Source organism: Melanerpes formicivorus, unplaced genomic scaffold (assembly GCF_026170545.1).
Source record: "Melanerpes formicivorus ecotype bairdi unplaced genomic scaffold, bMelFor1.0.p_v2 SCAF_46, whole genome shotgun sequence".
Lineage (NCBI taxonomy): Eukaryota > Metazoa > Chordata > Aves > Piciformes > Picidae > Melanerpes > Melanerpes formicivorus.
The window spans coordinates 2,500,887-2,509,196 of record NW_027142398.1 but is presented as its reverse complement, the minus strand read 5'-3'; positions in this window follow the sequence as shown (position 1 = coordinate 2,509,196).

Genomic DNA, 8,310 nt, shown 5'->3' with positions numbered 1-8,310 from the left:
CTCCAGACCCCTCCCCAGCCTCCTTGCCCTTCTCTGGACACCTTCCAGCACCTCAACATCTTTCCTAACCTGAGGGGCCCAGAACTGGACACAGGACTCAAGGTGTGGCCTCAGCAGTGCTGAGCACAGGGCACAATGACCTCCCTGCTCCTGCTGGCCACACTATTGCTGATGCAGGTCAGGATGCCTTTGGCCTTCTGGGTCACCTGGGCACACTGCTGGCTCATGTTCAGCTGCTGTCAACCAGTACCCCAGGGCCCTTTTCTGCCTGGCCACTCTCCAGCCACTCTGACCCCAGCCTGTAGCACTGCCTGGGGTTGTTGTGGCCAAAGTGCAGCACCCAGCACTTAGATGTGTTCAGTCCTCTTGCCCTTGGAATGGCAAGAGGTTGGCATGAGATTGGCTGGGACCTTGAGCAACCTGGGCTGGTGGGAGGTGTCCCTGCCCATGGCAGGGGGGTTGGAACTGGCTGCTCTTGAAGGTCCCTTCCATCCCAAACCCTTCTGTGACTCTCTGAAGCACTCCAGATCAGCGTGGGGGTTTTGTTGGGGGTCTGTTAGGTTGTTTTTGGGTTTTGTTTGGTTGGGTTTGTTTTTTCTTTTCTTTTTTTCTTACTTCCAAGAACTTTTCCTCTGACCTTTGGGGCCAGAGCTTCCTCTCAGCAGCACCTGCAGTCTCAGGGAGAGCCTTGGTGATGAGAAGCTGCGCTGCCTGCTGTAGCTACAGTGCAGCGCTGACACAGGGCACACGATCGATGCCTGGAGGCTGAGGCTCCATTACTTACCAGAAGTGCTTCAGAAAGTGCTTTGGAAGAGGAAGCCACCTCCTGGGACCTCTCCTGGATGGCTTCAGATTAATTGTTGCAGGCTGGTTGGGTTTGTTTCTAATGGAAGCAAGAAGATTTGTTTGCTTCTCAACCCCCTCTGGAATTTCGCCATCATCTTTTCTCGTTAGGAGGGTGGCAGGAGGTCAATGGCCTCCCTGGCTGAGCAAAGATTCCTTCAGCCTTTGGAAGGGAAAAACTTTCAGAGCTGCAGTGCTCAGGGTGGTGCTGTCTGTTTCAGAGCAAGCTATGGAGCACATGACCCCCTCCCTGCCACCAGCTTCTCCCTTAAACACAGAATCTTTCTAATGAGAAGAGAAGAGAAGAGAAGAGGAAGAGAAGAGAAGAGAAGAGAAGAGAAGAGAAGAGAAGAGAAGAGAAGAGAAGAGAAGAGAAGAGAAGAGAAGAGAAGAGAAGAGAAGAGAAGAGAAGAGAAGAGAAGAGAAGAGAAGAGAAGAGAGAAGAGAAGAGAAGAGAAGAGAAGAGAAGAGAAGAGAAGAGAAGAGAAGAGAAGAGAAGAGAAGAGAAGAGAGAGAAACAGAACAGAATTAACCAGGTTGGAAGAGACCTTTGAGATCATCAAGTCTAACCTGTCACCCAGCACCATCTGATCAACTAAACCATGGCACCAAGCAGCCCATCCAGTCTCTCCCTAAACACCTCCAGGGATGGTGACTTCACCACCTCACCACCTCCATGGGCAGCACATCCCAATGGCCAATCTCTCTTGCTGGGAAGAATTTCTTGCTCACCTCCAGCCTAAACGTCCCCTGGCACAACTTGAGACTGTGTCCTCTTGTTCTGGTGCTGCTTGCCTGGGAGAAGAGCCCAACCCCCACCTGGCTCCAGCCTCCCTTGAGGGAGTTGCAGAGAGCAAGAAGGTCTCCCCTGAGCCTCCTCTTCTCCAGGCTAAGCAACCCCAGCTCCATCAGCCTCTCCTCCCAGGGCTGCCCATCCTCTGCCACCTTCCATCTGCCCATCCTCTGCCACCCTTCTCTCTGCCCATCCTCTGCCACCTTACCTCTGCCCATCCTCTGCCTCCCTGCTCTCTGCCCATCCTCTGCCTCCTTCCCTCTGCCCATCCTCTGCCACCCTTCTCCCTGGCTTGCTTTCTCATTTTTGGTTACCTTAATCATTTTGGAATCCAGAGACCAATCCATCCTCAGCTCCTGCAGAACAAATGGAAGGTCAGGCTGCTTCCAACCAGCCTTAATAAGGCAGATGGGATCAGGAGCCTGTAAATCTCCTCCCCACATCAATGCTTCTAAATGCTGACAGATTATCCATTAATGGGCAGATTAATCCTGAGCAACAAAAACCAGCGAGAAGGAAAACACAGGCTTTTGTCTCCCTAACAGGGAAAACGACCGCAGCAAGATGGACAGCTCACAGGAGAGGGTCATTTCCATCCCCTGTGGGCACCTGGAGTGATGGGCAGAGCTTAGAGCCGCCGAGCACAAGTCAACAGCTTCCTGCCGCTGCCCGGTGCCCTGCTGGGACCAGTAAAGCAAAAATGGCTTTGTGCTGGAAGGGCTGGGGCCGACTGGCCTGGTGGTCCCAAACAGACCAAGCTACTGCCAGCATCCCCCTCTGTCCTCTCTGACTGCAAGGGGATGGGACACAACTTCCCACAGAGCCTCTGGCCCTGCCAAGAGCTGCTCTGCTGATGGTCCTTCTGGCCAGCTCCTCCTTGTCAGCCTCAGCAGCAGCAGAGGTCCTCACTGGTCATCAGACAGCCAAGAAAAGGAGGTTTGGGGTCTTCTGGGAGGCAAGCAGTGACCCCTCCCAGTGCAGCATTCCCTTCCCAGAGCTATCCACTTCCCAGTGCAGCATCCCCATCCCAGTGCTATGCCTTTTCCAGCACCATCCTCTTCCTAGTGCCATTCCCTCCCCAGCACATCCCTTTCCCAGTGCAGCATCCCCTTCCCAGTGCAGCATCCCCTTCCCAGTGCCATGCCCTTCCCAGTGCCTTTTCCTTCTCAGTGCAGCATCCCCTTCCCAGTTCCATGCCCTTTCCAGCACCATCCTCTTCCTAGTGCCATTCCCTCCCCAGCACAACACCCCCTTCCCAGAGCATCCCTTTCCCAGTGCCTTTCCCTTCCCAGGGCAGCATCCTCTTCCTAGTGCCATTCCCTCCCCAGCACAACATCCTCTTCCCAGTGCAGCATCCCCATCCTGGTGTCATCCCCTTCCCAGAGCAGCATCCCTTTCCCAGTGCCTTTCCCTTCCCAGCACAACATCCCCTTCCCAGAGCAGCATCCCTTTCCCAGTGCCTTTCCCTTCCCAGTGCAGCATCCCCTTCCCAGTGCCATCCTCTTCCCAGTGCAGCATCCCCTTCCCAGAGCAGCATCCCCTCCTCTCCCCACTGCTGGTCTGCTTGGCAGGTGTGAAGCATTAATTGCCTCACACGGGAGCCGGGCTGCCTGCCTGTCGCGTTTGACTGAAATCTCCTCCTCTGCTGCAAATATAATGACTGGGGGTGGGGTTTTAAAAATAGCCTCTCGCCTGCCTGTTAATTAGGAGCCCTGCTTTGCTCCCCAACCAGATATTTTGGTTAATTAGGAGAGAGAAAAGGACGAATTTGTCACGTCTTTTGTTTTGGTTCCGCCGGCGTCGCCCGGTGACAGCAGAGCCCAGCCGTGATGGACTGCTCAGCCGACAGCACCAGATGCTGCCTCCCCAAGTGGGGAGAGGAAAGGGAGGGAGGGGAGGGATAGCACTGGCTGGGGTCTCAGCACTGGAGGGGGGAGCTTCTCAGTGCAGAGAAGTTGAAACAAAGGACAGAGAATGTCAATCAAAGCCAAGATCTCCGCTCAAGGGCTCTGCGCTCGCCTGGCTGAGGCTGCTCTGACTTGGCGGAGGGATGCCTGTGAGGTCAGGGAATGGGTTGGGATGGAAGGGACCTTCAAGAGCAGCCAGGTGAAACCCCAGGACGTGGGCAAGGACACCTCCCACCAGCCCAGGTTCCTCAAGGCCTCATCCAAACTCATCCAACCTCATGCCACTCCAAGGGCAAGAGATTGAACACATCTAAGTGCTGGGTTCTGCACTTTGGCCACAACAACCCCAGGCAGAGCTACAGGCTGGGGTCAGAGTGGCTGAGAGCAGCCAGGCAGAGAGGGACCTGGGGGTACTGGTTGATAGTAGGCTGAACATGAGCCTGCAGTGTGCCCAGGGGGCCAAGAAGGCCAATGGCATCCTGGCCTGCATCAGGAACAGTGTGGCCAGCAGGAGCAGGGAGGTCATTGTGCCCTGTGCTCAGCACTGCTGAGGCTACACCTTGAGTCCTGTGTCCAGTTCTGGGCCCCAACTTTGCTTTGAACAGCTCTGGGGAGAGGGCACCCACAACCTCCCTGGGCAGCCTGTGCCAGTGTCTCCCCACCTCACTGGAAAGAATTCTTCCTAATCTCCAATCTAAAGCTCCTTTCTTCCAGCTCCAAGCCATTGTCCTTTGTCCTATCACTCCAATCCCTTGTTACAAGTCCCTCTGCAGCTCTCCTGGAGCCTCTTCAGGTACTGGAAGGCTGCTCTAAGGTCTCCCCAGAGTCTTCTCTTCTCCAGGCTGAACAGCCCCAATTCTCTCAGCCTGTCTCCAGCCCTCTGATGATCTTCATGGCTTCCTCTGGACCTGCTCAAGCAGTTTGATGTCTTGCTTCTGCCAGAAGAGTTGACCTGAGGCATCCTGGGATGCAGCTCCAGCATCTGGTGGAACTTCTTGTGTTTGTCCTCTGCTGGACACAGTCCTGTGCAGCCTGATCCAGCTGTACCTGTGTTAGCTTCTGAACAGGAGGAGAAACTTCTTTGGTGTGAGACTGCTGGAGCCCTGGAGCAGGCTGCCCAGAGAGGTTGTGGAGTCTCCTTCTCTGGAGAGCTTCTAAACCCTCCTGGACATTGTGACCCCAGGCAAGCTGCTGTGGGTGCTCTGCTTTAGCAAGGGGGTTAGACTGGATGATCTCCTGGGGTCCCTTCCAACCCCCTGTCAGGAGGAGATTCTGTGCTTGGGATGGCAAGGGGGCAGAGGTGGCCCTGGCTCATCCTTCCCCCACCATTCCCAGATTCAGCAGCTCCATCTCAGGCTGGCTGAGTGCTCACACCAAGACTCAGCCCCACATTCTGGTTTGTTTCTCAGAAAGAAGAAAAAGGTCACTTCCCAGGTGCCAGTGCAGCTAGAGGGGAGCAGTGACAAGCTGGGAAGTGGCAGAGGGAAGTGCTGACAAACCTCCCCTTGGCCTCCTGTGCTAATTAATAATGTGCTAATAAACCTCCAGAAGAATAACAATCAATGGAGCTGCTGCATCCCCAGCCCTGCTTGAAACTTGCCAGGCAGCAGCAGAAGGTTGCTGCTGCTCCATCTCTGCTGCTGCAGCCTGCCTGCTCCATCATCTCTGCTGCTGCAGCCTGCTCCATCTCTGCTGCTGCAGCCTGCTCTATCATCTCTGCAGCTGCAGCCTGCCTGCTCCATCATCTCTGCTGCTGCAGCCTGCCTGCTCCCTCCCTGCTGCTGCTGCAGCCTGCCTGCTCCCTCTCTGCTGCTGCTGCAGCCTGCCTGCTCCCTCTCTGCTGCTGCTGCAGCCTGCCTGCTCCCTCATCTCTGCTGCTGCTGCAGCCTGCTCCATCTCTGCTGCTGCAGCCTGCTCCATCTCTGCTGCTGCTGCTGCAGCCTGCCTGCTCCCTCATCTCTGCTGCTGCTGCAGCCTGCCTGCTCCCTCTCTGCTGCTGCTGCAGCCTGCCTGCTCCATCTCTGCTGCTGCTGCAGCCTGCCTGCTCCCTCATCTCTGCTGCTGCAGCCTGCTCCATCTCTGCTGCTGCAGCCTGCTCCATCTCTGCTGCTGCAGCCTGCCTGCTCCCTCATCTCTGCTGCTGCTGCAGCCTGCCTGCTCCCTCATCTCTGCTGCTGCTGCAGCCTGCCTGCTCCCTCATCTCTGCTGCTGCTGCAGCCTGCCTGCTCCATCATCTCTGCTGCTGCTGCAGCCTGCCTGCTCCATCATCTCTGCTGCTGCTGCAGCCTGCTCAGGGCACCAAAAGCTGACCTGCTAGGGTGAGTGCTTGGGGCTCCCTCATCACATTACTGCATCCCCAGCCCTGCATGAAACTTGCCAGGCTGCAGCAGAAGGTGGTTTCTGCTGCTAGAGCCTGCTCCTTGCTCAGGGCACCAAAAGCTGACCCGCTGGGTTGGGTGCTGGGTGCTCCCTCATCACATTGCTGCATCCCCAGCCCTGCATGAAACTTTCCAGGCAGCAGCAGCAGGTGGTTTCTGCTGCTGGAACCTGCTCCCTGCTCAGGGCACCAGAAGCTGACCTGCTGGGGTGAGTGCTTGGTGCTCCCTCATCACATTACTGATAACCAGTCCTGCATGAAACTTTCCAGGCTGCAGCAGAAGATAGTTTCTGCTGCTCCCTGCTTCAGGAACCTGCTCTTTTCTCAGGGCACCAGAAGCTGACCTGCTGGGGTGGGTGCTGGGTGCTCCCTCATCACATTGCTGCATCCCCAGCCCTGCATCCTGTGTCCTTTCCTGCCTGAATTCCAACCCTTGTTCTTCATTTCGCAAGAGAGAGCTTTTGGGACAAACATTTTGAGCTTGGACAAAAGGCAAGCTCAGGACTTTCAAGGGTCCCACCCTTGGACACGTCCAGGCTGAGGGTGTGATGCTCTTGAGGATGATCAAAACCAGCTGCTGGCTGCCTAAGGCAGAGCAGAAAGGGCAATTTTGTTGTTTGGGGCTTTTTTTCCTCCTCTCTTGCTTGTAGGAAGATGGACAACAACCAACCCCTGCTGCTGGCAGGAGCCTTCTGCCCACACCTCTGCCCAGCACATCTGCCAGGAGGAGCCCACCACAGAGACCCTCACCTGAGAATCACAGAATGGTTAGGGGTTGGAAGGGACCTTTGGGGATCAGAGAGTCCAATGTCCCCTGCTAGAGCAGGGTCACCTGGGGCAGGTCACACAGGAACACATCCAGGTGGGTCCTGAAGCTCTGCAGAGAAGGAGATTTCAAAACATCTCTGGGCAGCCTGCTCCAGGGCTCCAGCAGCCTCACACCAAAGCAGCTTTGCCTGGTGGAAGTTCCTGGGTTCCAGTTGGTGTCCATTGCCTTTTGTCCTACCACAGGACACCATCTAAAAGAGCAACCAGAGTGAGAGCAGAGAGGTTGGACTGGGTGATCTTCAGAGGCCCCTTCCAACCCCTGCTGATCTCTGATTCTGTTATGGGATGAGAACCCCTCCAGAGCTCAGGGTTATGGCCAGGACCCTGCAGAGACTGAGAGTGACCCTGGTGGGGTGGGGGAAAGTGTTTTCAGCAAGAGGCTCTCCATGAACTCACAGACTCCCTGGGCTCTAGTGGGAGGTGTCCCTGCCCATGGCAAGGGGTTGGAGCTAGATGAGCTTTAAGGTCCCTTCCAACCCAAACCATTCTGTGATTCTCTGCTTATCAGGAGCACAGGGATGGTTCAGTTCACCTCTAGCCTCTAGTGAGTGACAGGAGAATCACAGAACTGTCAGGGTTGGAAGGGACCTCAAGGCTCAGCCAGGTCCAACCCCTCCTGCCATGGGCAGGGACACCTCACCCCACAGCAGGTTGCTCACAGCCACCTCCAGCCTGGCTGCAAACACCTCCAGGCAGGAGGCTTCCACCACCCCCCTGGGCAACCTGTGCCAGGCTCTCACCACCCTCCTGGGGAACAACTTCTTCCTCACATCCAATCTCAATCTCCCCATTTCTAGTTTTGTTCCACTCCCCCCAGTCCTATCCCTCCCTGACACCCTCCAAAGTCCCTCCCCAGCTTTCTAGTAGCCCCCTTCACATCCTGGAAGGCCACAATTAGGTCTCATCAGAGCCTTCTCCTCTCCAGACTGCATAACCCCAACTCCCTCAGTCTGTCCTCATAGCAGAGCAGCTCCAGCCCTCTGCTCCTCCTCCTGGCCCTTCTCTGGACACCTTCCAGCACCTCCAGAGCCTTCCTGGAACAGAGGCTCCAGAACTGGATGCAAAGCTCCAGGTGTGGTCTCAGCAGAGTGTAGCAGAGGGGGAGAATAGAATAGAATAGAATAGACCAGACCAGACCAGACCAGACCAGGTTGGAAGAGACCTTTGAGATCATCCAGTCCAACCTATCACCCCAAACCATCTGATCAACTAACCCATGGCACCAAGCACCCCATCCAGGCTCTTCCTAAACACCTCCAGGGATGGGGACTCCACCACCTCCCTGGGCAGCACATTCCCAGGGCCAATCTCTCTTGCTGGGAAGAATTTCTTCCTCACCTCCAGCCTAAACCTCCCCTGGCACAGCTTGAGACTGTGTCCTCTTGTTCTGGTGCTGCTTGCCTGGGAGAAGAGCCCAACCCCCACCTGGCTACAACCTCCCTGCCCCTGCTGGCCACACTTCTCTTGCTGCAGCCCAGAGAGCCAAGCAGAGCCTGGGCTGCAAGTGCTCCCTGCTGGCTCCTGTTGAGCTTCTCCTCCACCAGCACCCCCAAATCCTTTTC